The 23,344-nt window shown below is 40.7% G+C and overlaps 1 long non-coding RNA gene across 1 annotated transcript; it reads right to left on the reverse strand.

The window, feature by feature from the left end:
- On the reverse strand, positions 4,486 to 17,397 carry LOC110260347. The gene is made up of 2 exons (XR_002343513.1): positions 15,387 to 17,397; positions 4,486 to 11,603 (listed from the first exon to the last, which is right to left on the reverse strand). It is a non-coding gene; the product is annotated as an uncharacterized LOC110260347 (long non-coding RNA).

A 23,344-nucleotide genomic window follows, 5' to 3' on the forward strand; every position in this document is an offset into this window, starting at 1 on the left:
TTTACTTTAATACTTCTTCCAGCTTCTCTCTCGTGACTCTGATTTTATCAGTTCGCCTATTATGGTGCCTTTCACCAAACTTAAGGGAGTTTTGATTATTAGAACCGCCATTATTTTATATGCCATTTTTTAAAAAGAAAAACTGGAGTTCCTGTCGTGGCGCAGTGGTTAACGAACCCAACTAGGAACCATGAGGTTGCGGGTTCGATCCCTGGCCTTGCTTAGTGGGTTAACGATCCGGCGTTGCCGTGAGCTGTGGTGTAGGTTGCAGACGCAGCTTGGATCTGGCGTAGCTGTGGCTCTGGCGTAGGCTGGCGGCTACAGCTCCGATTCGACCCCTAGCCTGGGAACCTCCATATGCTGCAAGAGCGGCCCAAGAAAATAGTAAAAAGACAAAAAAAAAAAAAAAAAAAAAAAAAAAAAAAAAAAAGAAAGAAAAGGAAAACTGCCAATTATAAGGGAAAGTAGCACTGATTTTCAGGTACATCCCAATTTCATAGATGCTCAAATCTAAAGAAATAGGTCTTTGAAGGAATTGAATATGGTATGTTATTTTGACATAGCTGCAATCTTACATTAATTTATGTTATAGGATCAGTGTCTAGTTCTTCCATGAGACTAGGGACTGTTATCTCTCTTTGTTCACCATTGAATCCCTTCCCGTTCTCTCCCGAATCTGTTCCAAACAGGCCTTCATCCCTACCACTTCAGCAAAAACATACTTTTCAGGGGCACTGGTGACCTCCTCGAGCTATCCCCATGGCCATTTTTCAGTACTCATTTCATTTGACGTAGCAGAAGAACTTTGCTCTGTAGAATACGTCACCACTCTTGGGAAGAAATTGTTCATTTCCCTTCCAGGATCCTACACCCTAGATTTTCTCCTACCTTCTCATTCTCTTTTGTGGGCTCTTTCCCATCTCCCGGCCCTTCATGTTGGAGAACCCCATGTGCCGTGGCAGAGTCCTTATGCCTCTTTTCTTTCTGTGTTCATTCTTAATCTCACAGCTTTAGATGATCTATACATAAATTTATATCTCCCACTTGGACCTCCCACCTGAACTCCAGCTTGGATTTCCAAAGGTCCACTTGCTATCACCTCTTACATAATTAAAGGATATCTCACCCGAACTTCCTTCTCCTCCCCCAGCCTCCAGCATCAAACCTGGGCCTCTGGCCATCTTCCCGCCTCCACTACTGGCAACGTCAGTTTTCCAGTTGCTCAAGCTGATGACCTTGGAGTTGTCTTTCTCTCTTCCTCTCACACCCTGTATCCAATCTACTTGCGAGTCCTGTGGGCTCCACTTTTAAAATGTTTCCAGAGTCTTACCATTTCTCTTACTATCCAAGCCATCATTCTCTCTCATCTGGATTTTTACAGTACCCTCCCGACTGGCCCCCCAGCTTCTGTCCTTTTCCCAGTTGAGTCTCTTCTCAACAAGCAGCCAGAGTGATCCTTTTAAAACCCTTGGCAGAGCATGTTACTTCTTTGTGGCAAAACCCCCATTTGGCTCCCAATTTCACATAGAGGGCAAGCAAAAGACCTCAGAGGGGCCTGCAAGGCCCTGCCTGCTCTGGCCCCCTCACCCTTCCGACCTCATTTCCAGCTCCTCTCCCGGATCATCCTGTACTGCAGCTGCATTGGCCTCCTTGCTCTTGCTCACCTGTACCAGGTGTGCTCCACCTCAGGTTTTCACCCTTTTTGTTCCCCTGCCTGGAAGGCTGTAGCATCTGACATCTGCATGGCTCATCCCTTTACCTCCTTATGGTCACTGTCTCAGTGGAGCTTTCCTGGCTGCTCCATTTAAAACTGCAGTCGACTCCTTATATCCTTTCCCTGCTTTATTTTCTCCTCTCGAACACTAGATATTTTACTTACTTTGTTTATTGTTGTCTTCCCTTCCCCTGCATGAGAACACGGATTATTGTCTGCTCGGTGGTACTGTATCCCCCAAGACCTAGGATACTACCTGGAATAAAGCCGATGCTTCATAAGTCTTTATTGGAGGGAGGGACAAGAGAATGGAAATAGCATTCCAATTTGAGCATTTGTAGACTCTAAACAAAATTGTCATGTTGTGTGTCTGTGCTTTCTTTTGTCACTGTGAGTCTTATGCGCCTCACCATGCCCTTTTAGATAAAATCCCTTGTAATTGGTTTACTGGAGGTTTCCATTTTTTCCCACCAAAAAAAACTGGGTAGATAGCAGGTAAACCTAGCCAATTATGGGGACAGATTTCCTTAATATAAATACTTTAAATATAACCTTAAATGCAATACCATTCCTAATCAACAAGCATATTTGGAAGTCAGTGTATTAAGTGACTAAAACCCACAGATAGAAATAATTTCTCCAAGTAAGAACTGTTTTTGAATTGCTTTATATCTAGTTTTGTGAAACTTTCATCTGCAAGCATTTGAACTCATTTTGAAAGGCCAGTTTATTTTACTGTGTCACTGTGTGAATTGAGAAGATTTATTTTTAGTAGACCTAATTACTTCTCAAAGTGGTATTGCTTATACCTCACAGCTCATTTTCTCATGACTTTTCAGATTTTTGACGAAGCTCACATCTTAACACATTACCAAATTTAATTACTGAGTGAGTTTAAACTTTTTTTACTTGCCAAGAGTACATAATTTCCAAGAGGCCAATCAGATAATTATACATAATTTAGTGAGAAATCTTTCTAACCCTTGAGGCTAATTCATGACCATTTAGTTGGTAGAATTTGTGCAAGCTGTTGGTGTGCAGCCAATTTCAAGTCATTTAATAGACGTCAAAGTCTAGACACAGGAAAACAAAGTTCCCATAAAACCTCATGTTACAGAATGGTTTCAACTTTTTCTTCATCAAGTACAAGTTAGTGAAGCTAACAGGGAAGATGGGTATCTTTACCTCTTTCATTTAGGCCCTATTGGAGGTATTAATTACTCTTCAGAAGCTTGATAATTATTGCAATTAATTCTTACCCTTTTTTTTCTTGCTTTATATGTTAGAACATTTATTTGGTCAAATATCTTTCATTATAAGTCACCATTTTTTTTTATCGTACTTCCTTTCTCTCTTTTGTAGAGTTCATTTTGTCACTTAAGACCATTTTTCTAAGCCCTTCAACCTATTTCTTAGCCGCTGATAAAAACATTCTGATTACCGTCTAAGTATCACTTTTATTTTTTTCTGTTGAATCTCAACTCCCTCCACATCTGTAGTCTCTTAGGATGCCAAGCTCTACCAGACTATGATCCCAAGAGCCTTGAGGCAAGTGTTGGCACATGAAGTTCAAGAAAGCCCCAGCCTTTTATATAAAAGGATGTATCAAGAAAAGAATAGCTTAATAGAACCATCTCAAGATAACCAAAGCTGCAGTAGCATTGAGCAGAAGCTAGGCACTGAGAAAATAAAAAGGGTATCATATTATTCATGTCACTTGTAATTTCTTGTCATTAGTCATTATCAATAGCTACTAGACTGTTGTAATTTTCAAACTTTCATAATGAATGTTAAGTCTACTGCTATGCAAGAATGTATTCTTGCTTTTTTTTTTTTTTTTTTTTTTGGTTGCACCTGAGGCATATGCAATTTCTCAGGCTAAGGATTTGAACCTGCAACTGTGCAGAGTTCATATTTTAAAGGATCAACAGATTTGAAAGTTATTTGTAATGACAGGATCACCCCAGGGGGATGTGCAGCCAGAAAAGAAACAAATCCTTAAAAAGTATCTTTCTAAAAATCAGGGGGCACTCAGTACCTTTCAGGTGGTTTGAAAGATGAAGGTAAAATTTCCTATTCAGAAAACAATCACATTGATTTGAATTATGTTTGGAGGTCACTATTGTTATTATTATTATTTAGTCTTTTTAGGGCCACACCCACAGCATGTGGAGTTTCCCAGGCTAGGGGTCGGATAGGAGCTGTAGCTGCTGGTCTATGCCACAGCCACAGCAATGCCAGGTCTTTAACCCACTGAGCAAGGTCAGGGATCAGATCCATGTCCTCATGGAGACCAGTCAGATTCGTTTCTGCTGAGCCCACAATGGAAATTCCTGGAGGTCATTGTTAATAAGGGGGAAATGTTCAAAATTCCAACATACTCTGAAACTCTAACTTATAAATTCAAAGCACTTGATATGTGGTTAATACCTTTAGAAAATTAAATTACTTAAACTTTTCAAGATAGCAGTAAAAAAATAAAATTTTGAAAAGTGGGAGTTCCTGTCGTGACTCAGTGGTTAACGAATCCAACTAGGAAACATGAGGTTGTAGGTTCAATCCCTGGCCTTGCTCAGTGGTTAAGGATCCAGCATTGCCGTGAGCTGTGGTGTAGGTCGAAGAGGTGGCTCGATCCTGTGTTGCTGTGGCTCTGGCGTAGGCCAGTGGCTACAGCTCCAATTAGGCCCCTAGCCTGGAAACCTCCATATGCCGCAGGTGTGGCCCTAAAAAGACAAAAAGATAAGAAAAAAAGAGAAAAGTGTAATGAATAGAATATTTTCTTTTGATACTAGTCTACCATTTAAAAAATCTAAATGTACCGTAAATCATTGTGTTTACTGTCTCCAACAGATACCCGAGGAGCCCCACATAAAGAAGTGTAGAGCTGAACCAACCAGTAGGATGCACATTCCAAATTGCCTACATTAAGAATACAGTGTTGGTTGTATCATGGATGGGCGATGATCTGTCGGCCAGCACATATTTTTGTTCCAGTTGACATTAAATAACATCTCTCGCTAACGAATGCTTCATGTAAAGGAAACAGCTCTGAGGCCAGAGGATTTTCTTCAGATTGTGTGCAATATAAAAGGTTGACCAAGAGATAAAGAAGAACATTAAAAATTACTAAGGTATCATTTCAGTCTTTGACATTTTGATGACGTTTAATCATTCAAAAACTAATCAGTACTGCTGATAAAGAAAGACTAAATGTTTGTTTCCAACAAGCCAACTTTTTACTGTTTTCTTCTTTTGGTTCATTACTGGACTGTGTTTAATCCTCTTGTATATTAATGTTATCTTTTATGTTCTGGTTTATATGGAGTTCCCGTCGTGGCTCAGTGGTTAACGAATCCGACTAGGAACCATGAGGTTGCGGGTTCGATCCCTGGCCTTGCTCAGTGGGTTAAGGATCCAGTGTTGCTGTGAGCTGTGGTGTAGGTTGCAGACATGGCTCGGATCTGGCGTTGCTGTGGCTCTGATGTAGGCCAGCAGCTACAGCTCCGATTCAACCCCTAGCCTGGGAGCCTCCATATGCCGCAGGAACAGCCCAAGAAATGGCAAAAAGACAAACAAACAACAAACAGCCAAAAAAAAAAAAAAAAAAAAAAAAAAAAAAACCACCTATGTTCCGGTTTATGTGCAACTACTTGTGAAAATGTATTTCCTACCAAAGGCTCTCATACATAAATTAGCCCATTTATACATAAATAAGTGGAGTCTACACTGTGCCCAGATGAATGGTATTAAAGATAGACTTGCCTAAAAGAAATGTGCCTTGCTTGATTAAACATTCTTTTATTTTTCTTTGATTCAAAATGGTAGATTTGCAAAGTAGTCTTGAAGATAGGTTTTAGCTGAGCTTAACCTTAAAAATATATTAGTACTTATTATGTATTTAAGTTGTCTATCTTAATTAGACATTTAACCTTTAGTTATACTTTTCAATAGTTATATATAATATACTCATTTAGTTTTCATGTGATGTTTGGTGTGGCAAGATAAAGCACATTCTTAAAATATATACAGTATTTCATCTAGAGTTTTTAGAATTTCCTTAAAAATTGTATCTGTAAAAGCCTTCTTGACTCATTTTCTATTTTTATATTCTTTTAGAAATGGAACTTTTTTCAGTTAAAAAGAAAAGTAAAGTTTTATTTAGAAAAGAGATTTAGGAGGTCATGAAAATGATTTCCCATTTGGGGACATTTCACTTCTGTGCCATTATTAATGTATTTACTGTGACATTTCAGCAGAATGGTAGCTATTTGTATATTATTTAATAAGCCTTATGGAAAGCCAAACTGTGAACATTTATTAAAGACTTTTCATTTCCATATTTCATTTTCAAAATATGCCTGAACAAATGCATAAAACTCCAATCTCCTGTTATTAAAATGCATGACCATGCTAAGTTATAATAAGAGTACTTGTAGAATTTCAGTTACTATCAAACTATTGTGCTGGGAAAGCCAAGAATATAATACTTTTCAGTGGCCCATAGAAGGAAAAATAGGTGATGAATTGCATTGTTAATATATAAGGATCAGTAACTGAAATGATCTCATACCTACTAGCAGCAGAACAGATGGATAGGAGATACAGTCCAGGTAACTTTCTTTGAGGCAATGTCTACAGTGGATTTTGCACAATCTACTGGTCATGTCTCTGTAGTCAGAACTTTGAGACCAGACCAGATCACTCTAGGAAAAAGTGAAGTGAAAAACACGACAGCGATCTCAGATTTGAGCTACTGAACCTCTAATCTGGATAATGTGTAATTGAAGATACAACCACCGCCGTGTTTTTATTCTGTATTAGGCTGTGTAGTAGGGACACTTGACCAGAGAATAGTCAGTTCATTTCTAGCCATCTTAATCCTCATGACTGATGATCACAGTCCTCTGTTGGGATGATTGAAACAAACCAATCAACTGCCTGAAACGGTCTTAGACATTCAGAAGTTTTAGTAAGGATCAGTAGGTATTACCAAAATAGACACAGGAGCTACTTTCATAAAACACCAGTGACACAACCTTAGGCATTATAATATGCTTAATATATATCTGCATTATTATTATAGGCTGCAGTTTCAGATAAAGACAAAACCTGGACTTTTGCAATAAAAGCACAGAATGGTACCAGATGAAGAAACCGTCATATCAAATATGGTTCACCAAATGCATAGTAAAAACAGAACTGTTCTAGATATCAGGAGACCAGAATTCTTGCTCATTTGCTGCCTGTGGGACCCTAGATAAGTCACTTACCATTGCTAGGCTTGTTTCCTAATTGCAAAATGGATGTTCTGGGTTCAACTCCAAAGCCCATTCCAGCCCCCAGATTGTCATTATATGCTCTGGAAAGGCTTTGAAGAATACTTAGGTACTCAGATTTCCTTATGTATTTCTGAAGGAAAGAATAAATCGAAATAAGACTTAAGTCTTGAAAGTGTCATAAATATATCTTCCCATTGATTGTGACAGAGAATGTGAGACTTTTTTTTTTTCTTCTCTAAGAATTGTTCCTGGTCTATGACAGGATCATGAAAAAGTAGAAAAATTGCTCTGCAGAACAGAAACAGATTAATATGATACCTGGAGAGGAGGGGAGATTCCTTTTAAAAGCTAATTTGATGTTAAGGTGATTCGAAAGCACCTTAACATGAATTGCTGAAACTGTACCAGAGCCTTACCATTCTAGGAGCAGGAGAGGTAGGAAACGGTGGGAGGGACAGGTGTTTGGGCCTTATGATCATCTCTTGATTCTTTCTGCGTCAGCCATGGTTTGGTAGCACGTAAGGTATCTGTGCTTTCATGATGGCTCTGCCAGTAACTCTTATGGGCCCTAGGAAAGTCCCTTTAACCTCTCTGAGCCCCAGTTTTTTTAGTAATCTGTAAGTTTCTTTACATCTTTTGAAATTCGGTGTCATTCTCAGATTGCTAAAATACGCAAGTCCATGCCACTCCCTTCCAGCACTAAGATGCCACTTATCGCTACTCATGTGACTGAACAGACTGCAGACCCAAACATTCATGTTTCCAGTCTTGCTAATTGACCTCAGCAAGACATAAAACATGTAAACAGTTTGATTGGGGCCATGGTTTAATTATTATGATTTATCATTGCATCTTTGAATGTTGTTAATTATCTAGATGAAATGTCTGTGCAAGTGAATCTTTTTAGATTTTTTTGTAGTCGAATAAACACTTAGCAAATCAAAATTAAATATATTCTGCTTATCAGTGAACTGTAGCTGATTGTTAGGTGCACTTTCGCCACAGTTAAGAGTTCCTATACCCTTTTTGGTCCCAGAAACACTGGCTATGATTTGAAATAATATTCACAAAGTTTTGTAAATTTTTGTGGATACAAAAGAGGCCTGATAGAGCCATATTGTAATTAATTTTGCTCAGGAGTGAGAAACAGACTTCAGGGATAAACCCAAATGCTTCTGTTTGGCTTTAGCGGGCAGTTGGAAAAAGGATTACAGGTTTTGCACAACATAGGTAAGGGATGATTATAACCATTGTAAAAGAAGACTATATTCTGGTTGCTGGTTTTATGGTAGAAAGAGATTAGGATAGAAAGATGCTAAAATATGGACACTAGGGAAGTTGTTAATATGATAGCAGTCCATTTGAATAATTCAGAAATATTTTGTCATACTGAGATGATTTATCCAGAACTGTAGTCTTATATCCTTCCATTCAGAACAGGGGGCAGTTTTTAAAGGCCTCTTTCATTATAGGAAATGTATATTTTGACTAGTGGAGCGATTCATGAAAACATTTAATCTGATCATTTTGGCTATGTGAATCTGAAGTTTCTCTTTAGGTATAATTGAGTCTCTTATGTGTTAGTGTTGGTGATCTTTGTAAGAAGTAATTTTACCCATTTTTTTTAAAGTTGATGAGATTTGCTAAATGGTGATTCTAGCATATTGTGTCAGTAGTGTATCTTAGAACAATTTGTGAACTCACCATACAAAAACAAACCATAGTAGTATCTCTTCTGGTAACTTGTTTCCATGGTGTGATCTCTTAATACTGGGTTTGGGGTGGGGTGATAAGTATTTAGTTTACATAAAACTAACTGTCAAAGTGTTTTTCCTAAATGCCATAAAATTGTATGATTATAAACCGGATAGGAATATCCTGGTTAAGGTACTGTACAGACCATTTTGGGAACTACCCCATAAAATGATATCATTTCTGTTTAAAAGTTTCTATACATACAAGGGAAAGCAGTGTATGTAGTATTTCATTGCAATATGCTAAATGTTTTAAAATCCATTTTTTATTTTAATGATTTTTATTTTTTCCTTATAGTCAATGTACAGTGTTCAGTCGATTTTCTACTGTACAGAAAAGTGGCCCAGTCACACATATATATATACGTTCTTTTTCTCACATTATCCTCCATCACGCTCCATCATAAGTGACTAGATAAAGTTCTCAGTGCCGCACAGTAGAATCTCATTGCTTATCCATTTCAAAGGCAATAGTTTACATCTATTAAACCCAGATTCCCAGTCCATCCCACGCCCTCCCCGTCTCCCTTGGCAACCACAAGTCTGTTCTCCAAGTCCATGAGTTTCTTTTCTATGGATGAGTTTATTTGTGCTGTATATTAGGTTCCAGATATAAGTGATATCATATGGTATTTTTCTAAAATCCGTTTTTGAAATCTTTGTCAATAGATAGCAATTATGCAAATAACAAATACAACTACAACACTTCAGTTTTTGTGTAGAGATGTCAAACATCGGTTTATCTCATACTTTGCAGAGATGAGTCACATATCCTATTTACTCTTTAAAATATCCATATGAAGTCATAATACTGTCTGAAGTTTAGAAAGTGAGTGACCAAAATTTAGAAAGATTATGACTTGTCCAAGATCATGTGGCCAGCAAATGACTTTAAATCTCAAGTTCTTTACAATCTTCATTCTCTCTCAAGATATTTTTTCCTATCACTGCCATTATCTTTAAGACTTGGAGGGAGTGGGATGGACTGGGAGTTTGGGGTTAGGAGATGCAAACAATTGCATTTGGAGTAGATAAGCAATGAGATCCTGCTGTGTAGCACAGGGAACTATAGCCAAACACGTGTGATGGAACATGATGGAAGATAATGTGAGAAAAAAGAATGTCTATGTATGTGTAACTGGGTCACTTTACTGTGCAGCGGAAATTGATGGAACATTGTGAATCAACTAGAATAAAAAATTAAAACTTCTACTGTAGTTCTAAATGATACATGGGGAAGTTTCAGGTCTCAGCTACAAGCTGTTGTTGCTACTATTGCAGACCTTTTTAGATACCTCCAAACATAGTCCTCCCACAGGGTAAAAGCCAAACAATTTCATCTAAAGCATATGAAGTCCCCACACTCTGATCACAGACACTAAATTCATATGTCAAAAAACTAGACTGAAAAAGTATCTTCTTCACTGATCTCCTTTCTGAATTCCTTTTTTAAAAAATCCATCATAGGTGTTCCCAGGTTAAGGATCCGGCGGTGTCATCGCAGTGGCTTGGGTCGCTGCTGTGGCCGGATCTCCAGCCCAGAAACTTCTGGCCAGAAAAAAAAAAAAAAAATCTGTCATAATGACTGATTTCCAAACTGCTGAAAGAAGCAATAATCAACCCAAGAAACTCTAGAATCCTAATTCAGAGGAAACATGCTGTGAGACCCAGCATCACGAACCATTTTTCAGCCGATCGTTTTTCATTGCATGTGTTCTGGGATTAGAGGACAGGGAAGGGGTTGTGAATAGAAATACTGCCTTTATCTTGAGAAAACTTATTATTTCCTATAACTCCACGGAAAGAGTTGGTATGAAGTCTTAGATAACAGGATTGTTGACATTTAGCCATAGTTCCACTGTGTGGTGAAGTAGATGCCCATAGTGAAAAATCCACTTAACTAATTTCCCAGATACAATTAAAATCTGACGACTGATCACTTTGAATATGGAGAACATTCCTGCATTAATCATGACATAACAGTACATTTTAATTCTTTTTTTTCAAACAGCAGAGACACACTGTACCTGCTTTCCCTTGTAAGTCAACAGCCTGTGACACATTCTGTACTTTTACTGACTAGCAATGCAGTGTTACTGTCAGTAATTAAATGGAACATAAGCTATAGTGTATCGAAATTTAAAATTTTGTAATCTTAACTTTAGTTCTCCTTGTCAAACAGATAAGTCCAACTAGTATTCTTTGGTATGGAATGAAATAATAATCATTCTTAAATGATGACATAATAAGAAATAATGAGATTCTGAGTAAAGTATAATATCAAATCATATTTTCTATTTTTCTGTATTTGTCTTCCTTTGACAATGAATTGTGTTAGTTTATCACATATTAATGTAAAGTTAAAATAAGCTCTTAACGCCCTGTTCTGTAATGTTCTTGACACAATTTCGGGCCTTATGTTAAGTAAATATCAGTATATCTGTGAGTTGATTATGTGATATTTTCATCTGATCCCTTTTATAAATTTGTCATTGGATTTAAAGTGTTATCATTGCAAATGTTATGTGCAAAATTCAATAAAATACCGAAAAAACTCCTGTTACTCATATTAATAATGCCAAATCTTTTTTCTTGCTCGTTTGCTTTTCCCCCTTCCTTCCTACCTCTTTTCTTGTTTTTGTTTTGTTTTGTTTTGTTTGCAAAAGAGGAAACATCGAAGCCGAGTTACAGTCAACAGCTGAAGTGTCAGGTACCTTTGGACAGCTCTGCAGACTGTTTTGTGTCCTCTCATAGGACCGTAGCGAAGACTTCAGTGCATTGTACTTCGAAAGTCTTTTGGATGCCAACAGTGCCTAGGTTTCTTTTATTGCTCCCAGTTATATACTGTTGAGGGCCCTGAAAATTTTCAAGGAAGGAAAAAAATGGTATATAATAAGTCTATGGGCACTCCCGTCATGGCTCAGCAGAAACAAATCTGAGTAGTGGCCATAAGGACACAGGTTCGATCCCTAGCCTCGCTTGGTAGGTTAAGGATCTGGCATTGCCATGAGCTGTGGTGTAGGTCGAAGATGCGGCTCAGATCTGGCATTGCTGTGGCTGTGGTGTAGGCGGTGGCTACAGCTTGGATTCGACCTCTGGCCTGGGAACCTCCATGTGCCTCAGGTGCAGCCCTAAAAAGACAAAAATAATGTCTATGTCTTCATACATTCTTTCATTTAGATTAGGAAATGGTGAGAAAGCAACTGTACATTATTTCATCCAAAAATATGTCTTGAGCACTATCCTGTTCAAAGCCCTGCGAGAGGGTATGGGAGTGAGCACGAAGGTGACCCTGCCATCAGAGAACTTAGCGTCTAGTGGGTGATGAGCTTGTAGGTCAGGATTCTCATCATTTAGATGGAGAACAGTCAAGAGTTAAATAAGAACATTTTGTTGTCCATACGTATTTTCTCTATAAGTCCAATATTTTTTGCACATGACAGAATGTAATTTCTACGAATCACCCTTTATATTACCCATGGTTCTTATTTTGTACTTAGCAATGTTGATCCTAAATCTTTTTCCTAATAGCAGCTAGTTGCTCAAAGGTGTTTGTGCTTTTGGAATGTCAACAAGTCCAACTTCACCAAAACAGAGGCCCTCTTGTTTCCATCTGGAATTTTACTTTGTCTTTTTTTTTTTTTAAGTGCAAATTTCAGCTGCCTTAAGTATATAGTAATGAGCTATTAGAGAAAAGAACAAAATATATTTTTCTGAGTCTCTGGTTGATAGAAGAAGTAGCTGTTTTTAAACTTTCTGGCCATGCAGCTATGGTTGTGGACTCCATGAGCCATAATTGGTAAGCATTTCATTTTAAGGAACAAAATCTTAAAGTATTCTGCAAATATTTACAGGGTGAACGAGGAGATGCAGGTGGTTTCCAGCAGATCGCCGCTATCCTCTTTGAACCATGCCTGTGTCCAAGGAAATTCTCACCTTTCTGTCCTACTTCAGCAGAAACAAACGTGTACATAGCTGTTGCTGTGCGTGTTTGTGTATCTTATGGGGGGTACAGCCTGCTCAATCCTCCGATCATTTTCCTGTACTCGCTTTTGTATTATAACCTTCATCCATATTGAGCCTTTCTCTCCCTTAGGTCCCTTTATAGTTTATTTGTAAGTTCCATTAATCACAGCCCACATGTAGCCACCGCTATATTAGTTTGTTTGGGAAACAATCCCTCTTTGTTCACTCCAGACGATACCTGATAACTCGAGTCATGGTAGAGGAGAAAGGGCCAAATGAAGAACTACAACCTCTGATGACAATACAGGCTTTTACAGTCTAGGGTCAGTGAAGTCCTTGTTTTGGAAATGAAGCTGCAGAGAAGGAACAAAAGAAATAACCCAGAAATCTGATTTCAAGACACACATTTGACAAGGACATGCATATAGGTGGCAGCGTTCCCCTGCTTGTGCAATAGAAACGAAAGAAAACTTAAAGACAAGAGGTGGACGTTTCCCCCTTTGGTTTGGGAACATGAACCTCCTTTCCATCTTTCGTTGTCTCTTTCACTGATTTGCCTTCCTCTTGTTGCTTCTTAAATACGGCTGTTCCCTAAGGGTCCGATCTCAGCCTTGACTTCCTCTTAGAGTCTAAATTCCCCCCAGGTTATCTCAACCAATATTTCAGTTTTACCTACTTCCCCAAATCTTACTCTCCAGCTCAGATCTATATTCTGAATACTGTTCTTGTTGTTCTCCAGGTGGCTGTTTTCCATTCCATTCTTAGAGAACTCCCCAATCCTCAGCCTAAAAGGGACATCCTTAGAACCTACTTAAGTCCATTCTCTGTCCACAAGTGGCCACCTAACCCAAACTGAGCCCGTCAGATTCTCTCTCCCCAGAATCTATCATTGAACCTTGGAGATTTAGAGGTAGAAACAAGTAGACAGAGATCTAAGTCATATGGAGTTGAGCCAAGGTCAGTCTCTTGACAACCCTAAATCCGTGTAATCCGTGTTCTGGTGAAACAGTAACTAAGCCTGATAGAGAAGCTTAGAGAATGAAACAGAAATGAAGCAAAGCAATCATACCGCCTTAGTGAAAGATGGAACAGCTACAGACAAATTTCCAGTATGAAGGAGGCCCAACTCTACCCCCTGCTCTTGTGTTCTATGAAGTTCTTCTATAGCCTTTCAATGAGCCAGGATTGTGCAAGCCCACTTTATGGGGTTTGCAGATTACATGGACAATTTATCTTTGTATACCAGAATCCTTGCTAGATATATCTTATTAGGTGAGCTCAAGGCTATCCAAGGTATTTCAAACTCAACATGTCCAACCCAGAATGACTCATTTCCTGCAGTTAGCACCACATCCGACCCTAGCAATCTTTCTTATCTTGGAGAATGCAACCACTTCTCCTGAATGCTACTGTTTAGAAATATGGAAATCTTCTAATCTCAGAACTGTCCTTTTCACTCACTCTTTATAGCCAAGAAATTTTTCATGCAACTCCCCCCACCCAACCTCCCCCTCTGAATTGCCTCTGCATCTTGTATTTTCTTGCCTATTTTGCTGCAGTAGCCTCATAAATTTGTGTACTAAGCAAAAATGATCTATGTAAACCACAAATACAGTAGTGACTCTCCTTGCTAACATGCTTCAATCAAGCCTCCTTTATCCTTCTAGAATAAAGCCCAGACTTTTTAGTATGACATCCAAGGCCTTTCATCACCCAGCTCCTGTTAACCTTTCTAATCTCATCCTTTATGGCTCTCCAACAGGTATGCTCTGCTGCATCCGCTAGAATTATTATGAATTCCTTGTATGTAATATGCTATCTTCAGGGTGTCTTCACATTTACTGCTTCCTCTGCCCACACCGTTTTTTGGCCCCACTCCACTCCTCCACGCCCTTCTCCTCAGCTGGGTGATGGCTAACTATCTTACAAGACTTTCTCTAAATGACATCTCCTCTAGGAAAACCCCAGCTAAGTATCTCTCTGATGTAGCCTCAATAGCCCTCCATCAAAGAATGTAACAAAATACAACTGTCTACTCTTTTATCTCATTTGCAAAACTGTGAGCAACTTGAAATCTGCCCTGGTCATTGTTGTAATCACAGTGCCTGACTTATAGTACATGCTCAATAAACATGTGTTGAATAAATAGCATGTACTATTCTGCACTTGAAGACCTCACAGCAGTAGTGGAAAATGAGAAGGCATGGTGACAGGTTCTATACCACGTAGACTCAGGGTACAATGAGAAAGTAGGAAAGACCAGTTAGTGCTGTCCAGGGACTTTCAGAAAATAAGACAGGAGTTTAGGTTGGACAAGAACAAAGAAAGAACGGAGTAAGGCAAATGGAGAGTGGAAATGGTGTTCAGTTCCCTGCAGCCAGCGCCAGCCTACTTAGCTTTCACAAGTTGCAAAATCTGCTACACGTTGTTGTACCACTGTTTAGAAGCACTCGACATTAGATTCATAAAACAAATGTGCTCCGAGGAAACTAGAGAGCTGCCTTAGCAGTGGAAAACCTTTTAAAAATGGTGAGTTATTGCAGTACTTACAAATATTTTGGATTCAATAAAGCCCCAAATATGTCTCATCCTTGGAAAATTTCCCTCTTAATTTTGAAACACATGAGTAGTGTTAAAGAAATTAATCTGTACTTTCAAGTCAACCACACTTACCTCATCCAGTTGCTGTTTTAGAAGATCTGTGTATTATTCCAGGAACCTTCAGGGTCCTTATTGCAAGCTTTTAGACTTAGAAACAGGAAATCAGATTTTATCTCAAGTGTAATTTTAACCTCAGTATTTAAACATTTCCAGTAGTTTGTAGATTTCATCAAAGGGCTGCTTCAATCCCCAATCCTTTGAAGTATTCCACTTGGACAAAAGCTCTTGTGTTTAAACTGTACAGAATTTGCCAGTTGATATCTCCATAAATCTTCAGTCAAAATGACTCCCAGTACAAATATGTACACACAATCCTTTTATTCTTGTGGAATATACAGAAATTAGCCTACGGGACGCATCAAACTTTTGGTCATTATGATCACCAAGAACCATTGACTTAAAGTAAGATTTTTAGTTGCTGATAATTCTAAGAAAACTCCTGAACAGAATTAAAAATATAGATATTTCTACCTGCAATGATAGAGAACGAATATAGATTTGCTAGAAAGTTAACTACTGAGTCCAAAAGTTGCAAACGGCTCTCAATGCATATTATTCATGCCAACTCCTTCAGGTCTATTAAAGGGGAATTTAGGAAGCCAAAGGGAAAGATATAATTAATGTCACTTGGTGATTTATTCAGTTACAAACTATGAGGCTGCTACTGTAAAATGTTCCCACTAGCTTTGAGGGAACAAAGCTCTTCTGCTTTAAGAATGGGTCATGACAGTCATTCTCAGATAAATTTCATTTCATTTTTTTCCCAACAGTCATTCACCAACTGAGGAGACTTGACTCTGGAATCCTATGGTGTGGTTTTCATTTGAAAAGACTTTCAACATCTAATTCTGCAGAAAATCTTCACTCTTTGAAAAATATACTCTTGTCCATCTCTGTCATATTTTTTCATCTCCCATCAGAGCTGGTACTCGTTGATGGACTAGGCATCTGCAAAGGTTAAAAGTGCCACTGAAGGAGAAAATCCCCCTTATGTGGCATCAAAATAGCTTGATCCATGGGCCATTTTTCTCATTTGTCTGTCTGTTTATTTTTTTGGCAACTCCTGAGGCATGTGGGAGTTCCCAGGCCAAGGATCGAACCCAGGCCACTGCAGTAACAAGACTGGGTCCTTCATCTCCTGGGCCACAGGAGGACTCCTGTGGGTCATTCTGAGAAATGATGTAGACCTTGTTTAATAACCCAGAATAAATGACCATTTTTCTGCACTAGGATACAATACTGCCTTGCACTCAAGGGGGTTTTTACATGGAAAGAAGCCTACATCCAATTGAGATGCTCTCTCTAATGAAATGAGTATATATAGATGTCTCACCATGCTCTTTTGAATCGTGGTCAATCTAGAATTTAAAGAAGTGTTATTTCCCATTTTTTTCTCCAACATCACACGTTCCTTTGAAGACTGCCCATTCTCCAAAAAGAAACTCACAACTACTGGGGTTTTTTAATCAGACAACTCGTAATTGTGAGTCACTGTCTGAATCATGTTATAAAGCAGCTAAACCCCTCATCTTATAACACGGACCTTTAATTCCTCTACTGGGAATACAGAAGTGAGCTTGCAGCTGTTATATGTCACCATTATTGTTAGTGGTTAAAAACATGTCAAGACTTTTGTTTTGAGGTGTTTTTTTTCCTTAATATAAGGCTTAGACTGAAATAAGACATTGCCAGAAATGAAATAAGAGGAAAGCAAATATGCTTTTAAGCAGGAGCTAAAATTTCAAGTGAACGTGCTAATAATTATGTCTTTACTTGGCTCATCTTTGCTTGGATTTGGGTCCAACAATTATCTTTTCAAAATATTCTGAATCAAGCAAACAACACTAAAAGAAAAAAAAATCCTAAAAATGATGAGTTGTATGGAGTTCTGAAAACACTTCAAGAACAAAACAAAGCTAGTAATCACATATTTGTAAAGTGAGAAAACCCCCTTGCAAAATGCAGTCAGGCAAAAAGCCAAACATTTGTGTATAGTCTTACCTGACTTCCTTTGTCATTAGAAACCCCCCCCCCAAAAAAAAGGCTTCAAGCGTCCACAGGTCATTCATGATTCCCTCATGAGGACCCAGCTTTGTTAATATTGGGTAATTCCAGCTTTGAATCTAAATAGGACAAGGAAGAACTCTTTCCTCTAAACCCACATCTTTGTTCCAAGGTGTCTTTTGGAAGAGCTGGCCTCAAAAACCTCACTATTTTGCTGCTTAACTGGTCCCCAGGGACCGGCAGCATCAGCATCACCTAAGAGCTTGTTAGAAATGCAGAATCTCGGGAGTTCCCGTTGTGGCGCAGTGGTTAACGAATCCGACTAGGAACCGTGAGGTTGCCGGTTCGGTCCCTGGCCTCACTCAGTGGGTGGGTTCGGTCCCTGGCCTCGCTCAGTGGGTTAAGGATCTGGCGTTGCCGTGACCTGTGGGGTAGGTTGCAGACACGGCTCGGATCCTGCATTGCTGTGGCTCTGATGTAGGCCGGTGGCTACAGCTCTGATTCGACTCCCAGCCTGGGAACCTCCATATGCCACGGAAGCGGCCCAAGAAATGGCAAAAAGACAAAAAAAAAAAAAAAAAAAAAAAAAAAAATGCAGAATCTCAGATTCCTCCCCAAACCTACTAAATTAGAATCTGAGTTTTAATAAAATCCCCAAGTGACTTATATTTCTACACGGAAGTTTGAGAAGCGTAGTTATCAGAGCGTTACCATGGAATCTCAGTCAGAGAACTTCCCACCTGTGAGCCACCAGAATGACTAAACAGCATCTTCATTTCAAATTAGACTTGAGCTGAAATAACCCATCTTGCTCCTATATAAATTTGTTATTATAAAGTCCAAAAATACCATGGCTAAGAGTGAATATTATCGCTATTGAACCCTAACCATTAGAAGGCTACTACATTTTTCTATTTTGATTTATATTTTACTCTTTTTTTTTTTTTCTTTTTTGTCTTTTCTAGGACCACATCCGCAGCATATGGAAGTTCCCAGGCTAGGGGTTTAATTGGAGCTGTAGCCACCGGCCTGCGCCAGAGCCACAGCAACACAGGATCTGAGGCACGTCTGCGACCTACACCACAGCTCACGGCAACGCCGGATCCTTAACCCACTGAGCGAGGCCAGGGATCGAACCCACAACCTCATGGTTCCTAGTCGGATTTGTTAACCACTGAGCCACGACGGGAACTCCCAATTCTACTTTTCAAGGTAGTCAAAATATTTAATGTCATTACAAAATGACCCCTATTGAGCCCCTTCACCAAGCCTATCCCTCAATGGCTGTAGAGCCTTGATAAAGCCCAGGTTTGGACTAGTTGTCATGGATATCAATAAACTAGTAAAATAGTAGTTCTCACTTATCAAATGCCAATAGCCAATGACAACAGTTTTATCAGGTACAGTTCTAAGTCTTTACCTATATTAATGTTTCATTTTGTTTTTTCTTTTTAAGGCTACACCTGCAGCCTATGGAAGTTCCCAGGGGTCGAATTAGAGCTACAGCTGCTGGCCACAGCCACAACAACTACAGATCTGAGCCACATCTGTGATCTACCTCACAGCTCATGGTAACGCCAAATCCTTAACCCACTGAGCAAGGCCAGGGATCTAACCCACATCCTCATAGATTATAGTCAGGTCCTTAACCCTCTGAGCCACAATGGGAACTCTCTATATTAATGTATTAAATCTTCAAAACAACCTTAAAAGATAGGTTCTATCATTATCATCCCCATTTTGGAGAAGAGGAAACTGATGCATGAAGAGATTTAAGTAACTTGCCTCAAGTCATAAAATTACGGTGTCAGAGCTTGGATCTGCGACCACTTCCAGAGCCCAGACACCGAGTCATGAGGCCATGACTACCACCAAATGCCTGGATGTGGTAGCCCTGCCCCTCACCACAGCTCTACAGGGTACAGAGTGAGTGGTTGAGAACACCAAGGTCTCATAGATGCTAAAAGATGAAGCCTCTGTGTTTCCCCCTAGAATTTCATGCTACCTTCTGGCCACCTTCAGTATTGCAAAATCCAGCCACTCCCCACAGTCTGGCTATGACGTCTCAACTTGGTGCAGTGGGACTCCAGGAGTTCACTTCCCTCTGTTGACATAGCAACACCTCATTTCACACCTTCTCCCCTCCAGCCACAGCCAACACATCTCTTTCATATGTATTTTACCAGGTTGGGTTTGCAGCCCCGTCAGCTGTGATCCTTCCTGCATACAGGTCAAACCCTGACGCTGTATGCACACCTCTACCCAGGGGCTCACTCTGGAGGGCCTCCTTGCTGCCTCACTAGAAAGCCACATATTAGTCATTAGTATTCTGGTCAGACAAGAAACCTCCCGTGCGGAGCCAAGGTGGAGGGGAATGAAGCTTTGCATACTATAAATAGTGATTTTATTAAAACGTAGAAAAATTGTTGAGAAACAGAAATGTGGTGAGGGTAGGAGGTTGCCATGGCAACTCAGCCATTCCCTCAGTTCTCCAAGAGCAGGGAAGACCAAGGCGTAGTAAATAAAGGAGAGGAAATAGAGGAAGCCTGGATGACACATGACGGCAAATGGAATGAGACAGCGCAGAGAGATGAGTTGGAGTGACAAGCTGGGAAGCAGAAGCGGACCTCACAGGAGATGCCCTTCCTCAAAGAGCCAGGAGCCTGGTGGAGGCAAACCTTTGTCATCAGCTTTACAGCAGGGTTCAGCCACAGAGGCCACCAAACAATGTGGCCCTCAACAAATGATTTATGGATAACCAACCGTCTCTCAAGGAAGGAGGAATCCTTTTGGTCCTCTCCTAGGAACTACCCCCCACGATCTCTGTGCATATTTTAATACCTTGTTTCTGGGATCACAGTTCTTCAGGCCCACCCCTCACTTCCGGATTGTTGATTGACTCCAGGCAGATCAAGAATGATCAGGACCAGCCAGATCCCCACCCACTCATAATACATTAGATAAATTCATATAAAACCTTCAAAATATATTAAGGGAAACCAGGATAAAAGGACAAGCTTTCTTCAGCACTTTATAGGTTATGAGCACTGACCTATTAGCTGCTTTGATGCACGGAGCAGCCTTAGCAATCTGGAATCACTCAGCACCCCCGTAGCCCATGAAACCTGGCGTGCAACTCAGATTGAAATAAAGTCATTGAGCTCTCCTGCATGCAAGAATTTTTTTATCTCTCCCAGAGAATGGAATTAATGCTGATGTTCTACATCATTTTCTGTGTGTCTTCATCACACATTGTGACAGCTGGAACGATGTGCTACCCCCATTAATTAACACTTCAGGTTTTTTGAGATGGAATGTATGTGTGTGCCTGTGGAGACAGAGAGAGACATGTACATATAGATGCATCCAAACAATTTTATATCATTTCCGCTAGAGGAAGGGAGTGATGCTGGAGATAAACAAAAGAAAATCCAAAACTCACTTTTGGACTTTGTAATACATGACATATATTGTCATAATTTTTAAACGAGACTGCATTTGCCCCTCAAGAGATAGCGAGGGGAAGCTAGTTAGAGGGGAAACAGGCAAGAATAAAAAACTAGCCCCAGATACTCCACGGATCACCTTGCAGAGCAGTGAGCCATGACACGTATGTCTGGAGTACAATATCCACTCCAGCTGCCCACCCCCACCCGTCAGATCTCAGGCAAAGCCTCCTCACCCTTGGGCATGGCTCAGGACAGCCGACCCCCTGGCTTGAAGGGAGGAACATCGCCAGAGAGAAGCTACCTCACCAGGCAGGGTAAGGACCCTCTCAGACTGAAAAAACATGATGGGCAAGAGGGAAGGTTCTGGGTGAGCGAAAGGCGTGCTTGATCATCATGTCCCAGGATGCTGCTCCCAAAGAGAACTTGCTGAAGTTGAACACTTGGGGGAAGCAAGTTCAGTAGGGCCACAGACCTTCAGCACCGTGCATCTCAGGTCACAGAGGAGAAAACCGAGGCTCAGAGAAGGTAGACCGTGAATTTGAACCATGCACCAAATCTTTGGTGATGCTCTCAGTATTCCTTGCAAATGTTGTGGTGGTGCTTGCAGTGGGGCTGGGAGGAGGATAGACACTCATACAAAGTCAAAATGAGAGCACTCTGTGGACCTGAGCTATATGTGTGCAGGTTTCGCTGGGGAAGTCGGTGAAGGGCACTAATATTCACAACTGCAGGATATGAAGCCACAACTTGTGGGTTTCCTGTGTTTAAGTCAAGCATGAAATGGTTGAAATGATCCATTTCCACCTGTCATAAAATGCTGCCTGAAATTCTCCCCAGTCTATCATCTTTTCTTCCCACACATGCAGAAACTCTCTCTGACACACACACACACACACACACACACACACACACACACACACACAATGTACTTCTGTTATTTCCCGAACCTCTTCTTTCTCTTCCCTTTTATCTTTTGTTAAGTCACAGACAATCTTTCACTTATGCATCCGCTGCGCATATCTACCTAGAGGGAAAGTGAGCATCCATCCAGCTAAATCCCAGGGCAGCAACTGCCAAGCTGCTGCCTCCAAGACTGCATGAACGAACAGCCAAGAAAGGCTCACAGTAACGACAACCAACATTTACTGAGTACCTGCTCAGCATGTGCAAGGCGATGGGATGACGACTCTCGTGCACTCAGCTTCCAGAGTAACTCCTTCAGTCCCTACACAGGCAACCTTGGGAAGTGTCACTGTTCCTATTGTAGAGAGGAGACCCTGAGACAGAGGGGTGTGTGCTGCACAGCCAGTCACAGCGCTGGTAAAATGTCAGAGTCAGGACCACATGAACGGCTTCCTCTTGGCCTCCCCAACACGGAAAATATATCTGATGCTGCCTAAGTTGTTTTCCTCAAGAATAAATGAGGCATGTTAAAACACTTTAACGGCTTCAGTATTCAGTTCATCCGCAGGCTATACTGTTTTGTAAATCATCTCCTTTGCTTTCTAGTGATCAGCTTGTCTGCACCCTCTCCCACGCTCCATTTCTGCCACTCACAGGGACTGCTCTATGTTCTGGCATCCGGCACCCACCTGGTCTGTTTCTCTTGGTCTCTTTTCCGATCGCACATTGGAAAGGTAGGCAGGACTGAATGAGCCAAGGAGCTCGTTTCTTCCTGTAGTTCTGCAAAGCCTCGCACGTTTTTCCCACACTCCTCTGACCTGCCTCCTCTGCCCGGCCGGCCCTGCTCGCTCTCTCCTTACTTTCCTTTATGCCTTCCTCTCTTTCTTTCTCAATAACCAACAAGTTTGACCCTCTCGACATATACTGTCCCAGAACCTATGCAGATGGCACTCAGGGGTCACCACAGCCTCCAAGTAGCATTCCTCAGCTCTTATCCTCATGATTTCTCCATTTTTTTGGCTCCCTTGTCACTGCACAGCCTTGCCTCCCTCGATAGTAATTATCCCTCTTTCGTCTTCCTCATGGCTCCTCTCCACCTGCCTTTCCCGTCAATGTTCTGTCTCCAAGGTTCAGCCCTCCGTCCTCTTTTCTCCTCTTCCAACCCCTCCCACGGCCATCAGATTCATTCCCAGGGTCTCACTCTCTTTGAGATGAACTCCCCCATCCTCATTCCTATCCTTAGCCTTCCTCCTAAGCCCCTCTGCTTCCAACCATCCACAGGCACTGCCACTGGCCTGACTGCCAATCCCAACTGTTCCAGCAAAGCCTTCACTGTCTCTTATTGAACCAGCCATCACTGCCTTCCCTGTTTCTGGTCAATACCACCTTTGGTCACCCAGACGGAAGGATGGGTTGTCATCTTAGATCAGGAATCTTCCTCCCCATTTGTATTCTATTGGTTTTAAAATATGGAGTTCCCGTCGTGGCGCAGTGGTTAACGAATCTGACTAGGAATGATGAGGTTGCGGGTTCGATCCCTGCCCTTGCTCAGTGGGTTAACGATCCGGCGTTGCCATGAGCTGTGGTGTAGGTCACAGACACGGCTCAGATCCT

This window comes from Sus scrofa, chromosome 4 (genome assembly GCF_000003025.6).
Source record: "Sus scrofa isolate TJ Tabasco breed Duroc chromosome 4, Sscrofa11.1, whole genome shotgun sequence".
Taxonomy (NCBI): domain Eukaryota; kingdom Metazoa; phylum Chordata; class Mammalia; order Artiodactyla; family Suidae; genus Sus; species Sus scrofa.